The sequence below is a fragment of the Neophocaena asiaeorientalis genome, unplaced genomic scaffold (genome assembly GCF_003031525.2).
Source record: "Neophocaena asiaeorientalis asiaeorientalis breed wild unplaced genomic scaffold, Neophocaena_asiaeorientalis_V1.1 scaffold489, whole genome shotgun sequence".
NCBI classification, from domain to species: Eukaryota; Metazoa; Chordata; class Mammalia; order Artiodactyla; family Phocoenidae; genus Neophocaena; species Neophocaena asiaeorientalis.
In genome coordinates, this window is record NW_020174791.1 from 469734 (window position 1) to 481572 (window position 11839).

The window sequence follows — 11839 nt, forward strand, 5'->3', positions numbered from 1 at the left end:
TTTGGACCAAGAGTGTTTCCAGTAGGTTTACACCAATAGGAATAATAATAATAATGATGGCCCATATTTATACAACACTATGTTCTTTTCATTTATATTTGTATTTGTGTTCTTCTCTGGTCACCATGGCAACCCTGCAAGACTAACCTGAGAACCGCTTAAATAAAAAGCTTAACTAAGACATAGAAAAGTTAAGGGACTTAACTAAAGCCAAGGGGAGCTTGGATGGTGCAGGGAGTCCTAAATTTCAGGAGCTTCACATGTAATCCAGTTCCCTTTCTACCCCCGTCCTTTATACTTTGAATTATCTGTACACTTAAAACAGAGAAAATAAATTTAGAAAATCCACTGTTTTCACTTACAACACAAAGTAGCTGTATTCGGGACTTTTTCAGTGTTTACCTCTACCTGGGCCCTTGCACACCTATGCACACACATGCACACACACAGTATAGTTTCTCTCTGCCATGTCCTCTGTAAGGAGGTGTCCTGCACATGACCCAAGGCTTCCAGATTGGGAGCAGAAGCCACCAGGGAGCCTGGAGCCCTGAAGGGAGTCATGGCCAGTGGAGCTTGGGGTGACATGAGCTCTGTGTGTAGGACACAGTCAGCCCTGTGCATGGCTAGTATGCTTCCCCCACTGTTGGCACTGGCTCTGTGCTCTGTTCCTTGTGGCCCTTTCCACGGGGTTGGATGTGAAGAGCTTGGTGGCACCTGGACCACACAGCAGCTGAAACTAGTTAGTGCAAGCTATCGTAAGGTGGGCTGAGAAAATGCAGACCTGCTACCAGCAGAGCAAGCCTGGGCTCACCTGCTGCAAGGTCACTTAGGCGAGGACATGCCTGGGGGGACCATTCTTGATCAGCCAGCATCTAGACGATCTATCAGCTGACCATCAGTGCGTGCATGAGTCCTTCTGAGCTGAACTCAGCCCTCTTCAGATCGACAGAACTTCCCAGACGACTTGCAGACCCTGAGCCCATTAAATGTGTGCTGTTTTAAGCTGGCAGCTTCTGAGGTGGTTTGTTATGTAGCATAGCTGACTGACACACACCCCTTGGTTGAATGCCCACCACAGGCTTAAATCTCAATCCTGGCCTCATGGGGAAACACAGCTGCTGGTCTCTGGCAGATTGGACTCAGTGTATACACAATTGAGTGTAATAAGATGCAAAACTGGGTAAGCACAGTATTTGAAGTGCAAGCCCTGGAGCTCTAGGGGAGAAAAGTAAAAATCTAAGTCAGAGAATTTGAAAGACTTTGGAGGAAATGGTAACATAAGGACAGGATAGTCACATAGGTAGGCTGTGTGTGTGTGTGTGTCTAGAAGCAGTCCTGCTGGATGAAAAGGCAAAAGCACAGGTCGCCTTCTGCAATCCTTTGAACAAAAAGTGAAATATTCTTTGGAGAGATCTTGGTCATTATTGACTGTAATTGTGACAAGATGAACCAGTCAACTACATTTCAAAGGGAGCTGTGGAGAGAGGTTAATTAAAATATGGTGGATACCACAGTTGGTAATTGACATGAAGAGCTATTTGCACGAGGAAAATCTGTAATTTTCAATTAGCATGAAAGAAGGAATGGCTCAATGTCAATTCATATTATGTGATTATGATTGTGGAAGATGCGTTTAGTGGAGTTGGGGGCAGGAAGAGACCATTACCTGCTCCATGAGATGCTGTCGGAGGACAACCACAGTCTCAAGAGCATCTGGTTCCCATGGGGACCTCCCAGCCCATCCTGGGTAATTGTAGAACATTGTAAAGTGTGTTTCAGGTCTTGGGCGGTTACCTCTTCTTAAAGTTTCTGCTTATCCATTTAATACCAAAGTTGCTTCATTATTGGTAGGGAACCCGCTCTTAAAGAAGGCCATGAGCAGCAAGAAGAGATGATAACATGGTTGGTAAAGAGGAGGCAGGAGTCACAGGTGTTTTCTGGGGGGCACTCACGTGGGATGGGAAGGGCTCAGGCAGAGACTCCCTCCCTCCATCCTTGCATCCGCACTTCCCCCCCCTCCCCTTCTTTCCTTTTTTTTTCTTCTCCCCCTCTCTCTCCCCCGTCCCCCTCTTTTCTCTTTCTCTCTCTCTGCCCGGAGATTGATCAGACCCAAGAGACTGATAACTCAGGTCAACCCAAGCTGTAAAGTTAAAACTATGACTTTCACGGGGTGCTAGTCTAGTAAAGTTTGTGTTAGAAAGCTCGACAGATCTTCTCCCTCAGGATCCTGGAAAGCAGGATCACTTTCTTGCTGCAGGGGGCCCTATTCCCCTTTGTGTGGGGGGCTGGGATTGGTACAAGGGCAGCTAGAGGATGTGGATGCCTTCTGGATGCAGGGGAGGAAGACCGTGTCTCTACTTTCTCTTCTGAAATGACACATTGAGGGCCTCTGGCCAAGGTCCCCTCCTCTGGTTGATGCTGGACAGCCAGGACACAGGACTGGCTGGGGCTCCTTTCTTGGAGTCTCTGCTGACCAGCTCCTCTCCGGTGACCTTCCCACCGTTGCTCTGTCGTATTCTCCGAGGCGTCCTTTCTGTACTGTATCTGCAGGTCAGGGGTCTAGCCACCTTCCTTATGGGAGGGTTTTAGGAGGGCAGCTTACTACACCCCAAAATCCTGGAAGACTTATGGAAAAGAGAAATAAATACATAGGTAAATATTGCTTTCACAAATAGACCTTTGGCTTTATTCCAGAGTTTTCCCCTGAACTTCTCTTATTAGCTGGTTGGAGGTATGATAGGAAAGCCAGTATTTAAGGAGGAGTCTAGACAGCTCAGGTTTACATTTTCTATCTGATGAAACTCTCCCTATGACCTCCTGACAGACCGGGAATCCAAGATTGGAGAACCCTGTCCCCTGACCTAGATAGGGCCTGTAAGGAGCAGTGCTGTGACTTGAACCTAGCTGTGAGGACCCTGGAGCAATAATGTCCAGCTCTGTGACCCTGGACAGAGCCAAGGTCAAGAAATCCAGCCCTGGGTGCTCTGGGAATTGCTCACAGCAACCCTCCCCTCTCCCCATGTGACTTAGATGACACACCCACGCTCCCTTGCTTACCTGGGACAAGACCTAACACAGCCCCCCATGGGCCCACTCTTTGCCTGGTCAATAATTAGCTGAGCAGCTTGTTCCTACCATCAATGGAAACAAAGTGCTTGTTAACCCACCCTGGCTTCCTCTTCTCTCCTCCCCCAGGCCCACCTCTGCCTGAGCCCACAGACAGCCCCTCTGAGAACAGGCTGGCCTTGGGGTAACCATTCTCTCGTCTACTATCTGATCTTCCCTCCGTTTCATACCTCTTCCCCACACTTGTCCTTCTAGCCTGTAAAAGAAAAACGCTTTTGCCTAATTCTTTTAAAATATTTTATTTATTCATTTATTTATTTTTATTGAAGTAGAGTTGATTTACAACGTTGTGTTAATTTCTACTGTACAGCAAAGTGATTCAGTTATATCAATACATATATACGGTCTTTTAAAAAAAATATTCTCTTCCATGATTGGATGGAATATAGTTGAATATAATTCCCTGTCTTGAGATGCTTGCGGACCATATGGTCACAGGGATCTCCCTAGAGCGGTAGCCCTCCAATTAGAATACTCCCTCCCTCAATTAGAACAGCCCCACCCCTAATTAGAATGGCCCTTCCCTGATTAGAACAGCCCCTCCCCTAATTAGAATAGCCCCACCCCTGCAGTAGTCCTTTTGCATCAAGTTTCTCCTAACCACTTTAGGTTTCTTTTTCCTTTACAGCCTAAACAGAGGCAGGTGCAACTCCCAATGAAGGAGCAGAGACTTGCAACCCTCTTTCCTGCTTCCTCCCACTCCTGACAATGACAGTGGCAATCCTTTCCCCAGAGCTCCAATTCCCTCACCCTGCCCGTCCTCACCCTAGTCCCAGCGGGTCCCAGAAGTGCCCAGTTTTGAGTGACTGATGAAAAGAACTAAAAAACCTGGGCAATGCTCCACCTGCTGATGTCTGGGGCTTGGCATCCCTGGGGCCTACTGACGAGATGGGCATAGAAATCGAGAGGAAGCATTTAGAAATTTTACAGCCATTTGGCAGAGTTATTTAATTTCCTTTGAATCCAAAATAATTTTTTAAATTGGAGGTTGTCCCTCATAGGTCTATTTTTATTTCATTTACCTACCAGTTTACTCCCCTCCCCCCAGCTTTATTGAGGTGTAATTGGCGAATGAAAATTTATGTATTTAAGATACACAACGTGATGTTTTGATATACATATACATTGTGAAATGATTGCCACAATCAAACATAATTACCATTTTGTGTGTGTGCGGTGAGAACACCTAAGATCTGACTTACTTAAAACATACTTTACAAGAGTATTGGTCTGCGTTGGGGTGGTCTTCCCTTTGGACAATTTGAGAAGCTGGGCTCTCGAGGACCTGGGGTTCTCGAGGCACAGCGGTTCCCAGCCTCTCAGGGTAGCATCCTCCACCTGCATGAGACAGAGGGTTTCGTTCCCAAGGCTGAAGGCCAAACAGAGCAGAGGGACCGGCACCTCCGTTGTGCACGTCCGGCGGCTTCACAAAGATGGGAGAGTGTGCGTCGGGGGGTGAGAATGTTTGACCCCTCTGAGGGAGAGCTGTGATACCTGGCATTTCTGGAGCACCTACTATGTGCCAGGCACTGGTTAAGGTCTCCAGGTGCCTCGGGGCCATCCTTTGAGGTACATGCGAGGATTGCTGCCACTTTATAGATGAGGACATGGTAGCACAGGGAAGTCAGGAACTTGCCAGAGACATACCAGGACAGAACCAGGGGCCAACTCACAGCCGCAGTCTGTAGCCCGAGCACTAAAATGCCACGAGGTGTATGTGTACACGTATGTGTGTTTGCGTGTGCATGTCCAAGTGTGGGAGTGTGTATGTGTGCATGTGTGTATACACACGTGTCTCTGCACGTGTGTGGGTGCATGCACATATGTGCATGTGTATGTGTGCTCACACATGTGGGTGTGTACGTGGGAGAATGAAACTGACATGGAGGGCTCATACCCCCATTTCCCACACTCTCCAGGTCTCTGACTGCCCCCCTCCCCCACCAGTTCTTGGGCTTTGGTCTCAGCCCTCAGTCATGGCAAGGAAGGCTCCACTGTGATAGTGCCTGGCTCCCCTCCAAACCCAGAGGCCGAGTGGACCCGGTTCCCCTTGCTCCACCCATCCCTCCCCAGTACAGGGGCTGAGGATGCACCCTCCACACCCCAGGGGAAGGAAAAGATGACAACCGGGGACTGACCTCGGGGTCAGGGGTGTCCCGCAGGAGTCACCGTCAGGACACTCGTCAGCTTATTGGGGTTGGTTCCCTGCGACCAGTGAAGGGGAAACAACCAGTTGACATGTCCACCGGTGTCCTTATTCCCACACCATGGCCCCTGGCTAAATAAAGCTCAGAGCAAGGTGTTTCCTCCAAAGAGGCAGGATGTGGTCATTGTGGCCAGATCCAATCCAGGCTGCTCCCCAGAGCCCTCTGCGTGGTCATAGCCAGGCAGGTGTTGCCCACCTGCTCCCTGACGAAAGGCATCTTGGGAACCTGACCCCACCCCCAACCCAGCCCCTCCCCCCCCCCACCTCTGCAGGGCCTTTTCTCTGAAACATTCCCTCCTCTTCCCTGGATCTGAGTCTTCTCAGCCCAGAGGGTGCATCTACCACCTACTGTCTGTCTGTCTGTCTGCCGTGAGCGAGGAGAATGACCCCAGACCTTAGTCCAGCATACCCCTTCCCACCCCCAATTCAGCTCAGATCCAACAAATGGCCACAGTGTTTCCTGCAAGGCAGCTTCCTAATTCTTTCCTGCTCAGGGTAGGGAAACATATTTGCTCCCACCTGACTACAGATGCCTGAGCCCAACAACCACCCACAGCCAGAGGAGGCAAATTAGCTTTCCTTCCCCCATCTCAGAATCTCTTCCCTAGGGCGGCTGACTGGGCAGGCTGCAGTTTAGATAAGCCAGTCACCCCCTCGTGTCTAATTCCTGCAGATCCATGATGTGAGCAGATGAGAGGTGAAGAGGATGAACTCCCTGAACAGACGTCGGTGAGGGTTGGGGCAGGTGGGTGAGACCACCACAGCTAGGAGGCTGCAAACCCCAAGTTCTCGGGGGCAGCGCCAGCTTTAAAAACTCTATCTCCTATGTCCCCCCAAACATTAGCACACACTCAGAGATCCATCACTGGGCATCCAAAATCCATTTTCCCGAATCACTGATGTACTTGGGAAGCAGCGTCACAACGCTGGTCAAATCATGCTTTTGGAAACACAGTTCTGGTTGGCAAAGGTTTTGACTTCTTATTTTTTTAAAAGAATTGGCTTTTTATTATTTTTTATTTTATTTATTTGTCCGTGTTGGGTCTTTGTTGCTGCGTGCGGGCTTTCTCTAGTTGCAGTGAGCAAGGGCTACTCTTAGCTGCAGTGCACGGGCTTCTCACTGCAGTGGCTTCTCTTTGTTGCGGAGCACTGGCTCTAGGTGCGCGGGCTTCGGTAATTGTGGCACGTGGGCTCAGTAGTTGTGGCTCTCCGTCTCTAGAGTGCAGGCTCAGTAGTTGTGGCGCACGGGCTTCGTTGCTCTGCGGCATGTGGGATCTTCCTGGACCAGGGCTTGAACCCGTGTCCCCTGCATTGGCAGGCAGATTCTTAACCACTGTGCCACCCGGGAAGTCCCAAAGGTTTTGACTTCTGAAATCTGGGGTTCTTTTCTGATTTCAGATAGTTGCCTTTCCCCACATGCTTAGTGATGTCCAGCTGAGCCCACCGCTTCTGAAGGGTGACAGAGCTCGGGGTGAATCGTCTGTTGCCAGAAGCCCTGGGCATATCCTGGTGACCCCTGGAGAGGAGGGTAGAGTCTGGGCTGCTGCTCACTGCGAAAGCAGAGTAGGAGCCATGTGTAGGAGGCAGGGCTTTGTGGTAGGGGGGTCAGTCTCTTTGGGACAGAATGACCCCCAGCAGCTGGGGGCTCAGGAAATAGGCCTCACTCCACAGAGGGGCTGCAAGGGCGTCAGAGTGTAGGGGTCCAGCTGGGTCTCCAGGCCTGAGTGGTTCCACCCAGCAGAAGTCTGGGATTGGAAACTTGGACAGTGAGCCTGGGGCAGCCCCTACCCATGGCAGGTGTGAGTGCCTACCCATCCCCCCCAGGATGGCCACACTCTCATCTCAGTTATAGGAGCCCAGGATCGCAGCAGAAAGAAACTAAGGGTCCCACCAAATGTCTGAGGTTGTCCCACTGGACCACGTGCAGAGGGAGGGGGTGTCCAGCTTCTGTGCTGCATCCAGAGCATCCCATCCAGCCACGCTCAGGGCTCCAGTGGGCCTGACTTGGCCATCACCGGCACAAGCTGCGTGTGTCCCGAGCTCCAGCTTGCCAGGCAGATTGCCTGGAATCAGAGCTGCTCACAATAGATTTTTTTTTGAGAAATACTGACATTTCCTAAAATAGTGGTCTTTACTCAATTGGCAGTAAGTTCAGGGGCTGTTAAACGTGATTTGTGCCCACTGGGTGGCAGTTAGGGACAGAGCTCTTTGTGAACATGTGTGTGTGCTGGGGGGTGAGGTCGTTTCCTCCAGCTTCTTGGTCACAGGCCCCCCATGGGCCAGGGGACAGTGAGCGTTTCATGCTCATGCTGGCTGGAAATGCCACCATGTCTTCCTCCTGCAGCACTGGGGACTCAGGACAGTACACACCGCTCTTCCAGTTTGCAGCTTATCTTCAATTCATTTTCTTTGAAAAGAAGTACTCTTCGTTCATTTATCCACCTTTTTGGCCATAAGATATGAATCACAGATGAAAGCTGCATTGTGAAAAGAGGGGTGAAAAAAACAAATATTTCCTGTCTTTGAGGCAAAGCAGGAGAGAATGTAAAAATATCTGAAATAGCATGTAATGAAGAAATAGCTCTACCGAGAGGCTCTCTGGGCTGAAATGCATCAGCTCTGGAAATAACTAGAAAGTTCTTGGGAGAGAGTTCGGGAGGCAGATGTTCAGGAGGGGGTGTTGCTCCACTGAAATTTCACACCAAACTTTTTTTTTTTAAATTGCCTTGGGAGGCTTGTAGCATGATTTAAGTGACTGCCAAGTGTGTTGTTCTGACTGTCACTTACCCTCTCTTTCACATCCCGTTCTCCTAGATCTCTCTGGCTGCAGAAGCACGCCAGGTGCCCCAGCTGATGGTGCAGACAGACGGCCAGGAGAAGAGGGCGGTGCCGCTCCCATTACCTTGAGGCGTCTCCCTGGGAACCTGTCGCAAACGCAAGAAACAGGTCCCGTTCTGCAATGACGGGAGAGGATGAACTCAGGGATGAGGCACCAGACACCTCACTTTAAGAAGCCATCTCATTAGCTGAGTGTCCTGATGGTTCTTCCCTGGAGCCTTCAGTAAATCTCACAGAGTCAGCGCCATTGCAGGAGATGTTGGTCTATGTAGTGATCTATGTGTCTTAGGAAATGGGCTCTGGGGAGCAGCCGCAGGTGAAGTCATGGGAAAGACATGACAAATTGCCCAACTGATTAGGAAACTGGCTCGGAAACTTCTCTTCTTCTTCAAAGATGAAGTTTGGGGAAATGCATTTATCCAGACCAGAGCAGCCGGCTCTGGGTGGGCACATTTTCCTTGGGGGGTTGCCAGTTTCCAAGAAATGTTGGATTTATTGGTAAAAATCCTCAAGTGGCCATGGCTGGGTTATTGTTCAAAGCCCTTTGGATTCAGAGCCTGAGTGTTTCCTCTGACACCCCCCAACTCTCCAATTCTGTGACACCAGCTGGGCATCCTATATAGAACTCAGTTCTGACTCTACCTGGAGTTCGTGTCGGATCCCACAAGTTAAAGAGCTGGGTCCCACAGCCCTGACCCCACTTTAGATGCCAGTCTTAAGTCCAGGACCACCCATACTTCTGCAAATTGAGGGTTCCCACGACCCCCTCCTCAGGCTTGATAAGGTACTAGAATGATTTATAGAACTCAGGAACACACTTTACTGACATTTACCAGTTTGTTATAAAGGATACAGCTCAGGAACGGCCAAATGGAAGAGAGGTGCAGAGCAAGGCGTGGGGGGAGGGGCACAGAGCTTCCATGCCTGTCCTGGGGGCACCACCGCCCAGACCCTCCATGTGCCCACCAACCAGCAGCTCATCAAGTCTAGTTGGTGGAGAGTTTTGTTTTTTTTGCGGTACGCGGACCTCTCACTGTTGTGGCCTCTCCCGTTGCGGAGCACAGGCTCCGGACGTGCAGGCTCAGTGGCTATGGCTCACGGGCCCAGCCGCTCCGTGGCATGTGGGATCTTCCCAGACCGGGGCACGAACCCGTGTCCCCTGCATCGGCAGGCGGACTCTTAACCACTGCGCCAGGGAAGCCCTGGTGGAGAGTTTTTATGCAGCTAAATCCCCCTCCTCACCCTGGAGGTCAGGGGGTGGCATTGAAAAGTCTAACCCTCCAATCACTTGGTCTTTCTGGTGACCACCCCCCCCAGACATCTCATTAACATAGACTCAGGTGTGTTCTAAAGGAGAGTCTTATGAATAAGAGCAGATACTCTTGGTGTGGAGAAAAGGGAACCCTCCTACACCGTTGATGGAAATGTAAACTGGTGCAGCTACTATGGAGAACAGTATGGAGGTTCCTTAAAAATCTAAAACTAGAGTTACCATATGATCCAGTAATCCCACTCCTGGGCATATATCCAGACAAAGCTATAATTCAAAAAGATACATGCACCCCTATGTTCCTAACAGCACTATTCACAATAGCCAGGACATGAAAACAACCTAAATGTCCATTGACAGATGAATGGATAAAGAAGATGTGATACATATATACAATGGAATACTACTCAGCCATAAAAGGAATGAAAGAATGCCGTTTGCAGCAACATGGATGGAACTAGAGATTATCATACTAAGTGAAGTAAGTCAGAAAGAGAAGACAAACACCATATGATATCACCTACATGTGGAATCTATAATATGACACAAATGAACTTATCTACAAAACAGAAATAGAGACTTAGAGAACAGACTTGTAGTTGCCAACGGGGAGGGGGTGTGGGGGTGAGATGGACTGGGAGTTTGGGATCAGAAGATACAAACTATTATAGGATGGATAAACAACAAGGTCCTACTGTATAGCACAGGGAAATATACTAATATCCTGTGATAACTAATGGAAATGAACATAAAAAAAGAATGTATATATATGTATAACTGAATCACTTGGCTGTACATCACAAATTATCACAACATTGTAAATCCAATATACTTCAATAAAAAAGTAAATAAATGAAGGCACACACACACAAAAAAAGAGCAGACACTCATCACCCAGGAAATCTCAAGGGTTTAGTAGCTCCATGCCAGGAATCAAATATGAAAACCAAATATATTTTTGCATTATACCACGAATCCTTTCTGGCAAAGAGAGAGCAGGGTGCAGAGCAAGGGTGCGAGGCTCGTGGCTGAGGAGGGAGCCCTGTGGCTCCCATGTGGTCCCTCCAGCCATGCAGACCTCCACGTTCCTTTTCTGCCTCTGTTCCCATGTACCCTGTGTCCTCTGGAGACCTCCTCCTCCTCACTTCCCATAATTCCAGCAGCACCAGCTCTGAGCCGTTTAACAGTGATGCACAGCGCATGACATGCCTCCTTCTTCTGGAAGCTGACGAGGGGTATTATAGGAAGAAGGACACATTTGGGGGTCTCTGGAGCAAACAAAATGGAGCATGACTGCAGGGCCCCTCAGAGCCCAGGGAGCTTTGTGAGCTTACAAGAGCAGGACAGAGTGGAAGGCATTTGCCAAACCCATTTCATCATGATTCCTGTCCATTATGGTTGAATTGCGTCCCCTGAAAGTCCTGACCCTGGTACTTGTGAATGTGACCTTATTTGGAAATACGATCGTTACAGATATAATCAAGCTAAGATGAGGTCATTAGGGTGGGCCCTAATCCACTATGACTGGTGTCTTGTAAGAAGAGGGAAGTTTTGAGAGGAGAAACATGGGGAGAACTCCAGGTGACCGTGGAGGCAGAGACAGGATGCAGCTACAAGCCAAGGATGGACGGCCGCCCCCTCCACCCCGAAACTGGAAGAAGGAAGGAAAGATTCTCCCAAGAGCCTCTTGAGGGAGCGTGGCCCTGCTGACATCTTACTTTTGGACTCCTAGCCTTCTGAACTGGGATAGGATACATTTCCATAGTTTTTAAGCCACCCAGAATGTGGTACTTTATCATGGCGGCCTGAGGAATCTTACACAATGACCAGAGCAGAATTCTTGCTTTCCTGCCTACACTCATTTTTCTCCCAGTCTTTTACCCATTGTTTGCTCAGATCCAAAATCCCAGAGTCCACATGGTTCCCCCTTTCCCGTCATCCTCCAGCCTCCATCTCACTAGCAGGGCCTGGAGGCTCTACCAAAACACAGCGGAAGCTGCCCCTTCTCTCCAACTCCTCTGCATCTTGTTCATGTCCCATCACCTCTTGTCTGAAGAGCAAAATCCCTGTCAGGCTCCCAGCTTCCCCTCCTGCCCCTGGCACACTCTCTCATCAGAGTGTGATGTGGTCCTTGGCTCCTGTTCTCCCTTCCCCTGCTGACTTATGCTCCCACCACCCTAGCTGTCTTTCTTTCCCATATTCCACCTTAAAAGCCTAATACTTCTACACAGATTAGAATAGAATTAGCAGGAGGTTTTCTATCATCCACTTCCAAGAGGCAACCCCTTCAGTTCTTTATAATTTGCTTCTACCCTGACCTTGATATTTGTAAATAAATGCTTATCTGACTTTTTCTTTTTTATTTCAGTTGCTTCTCCATAGAGTCCCCACTGAGAGGA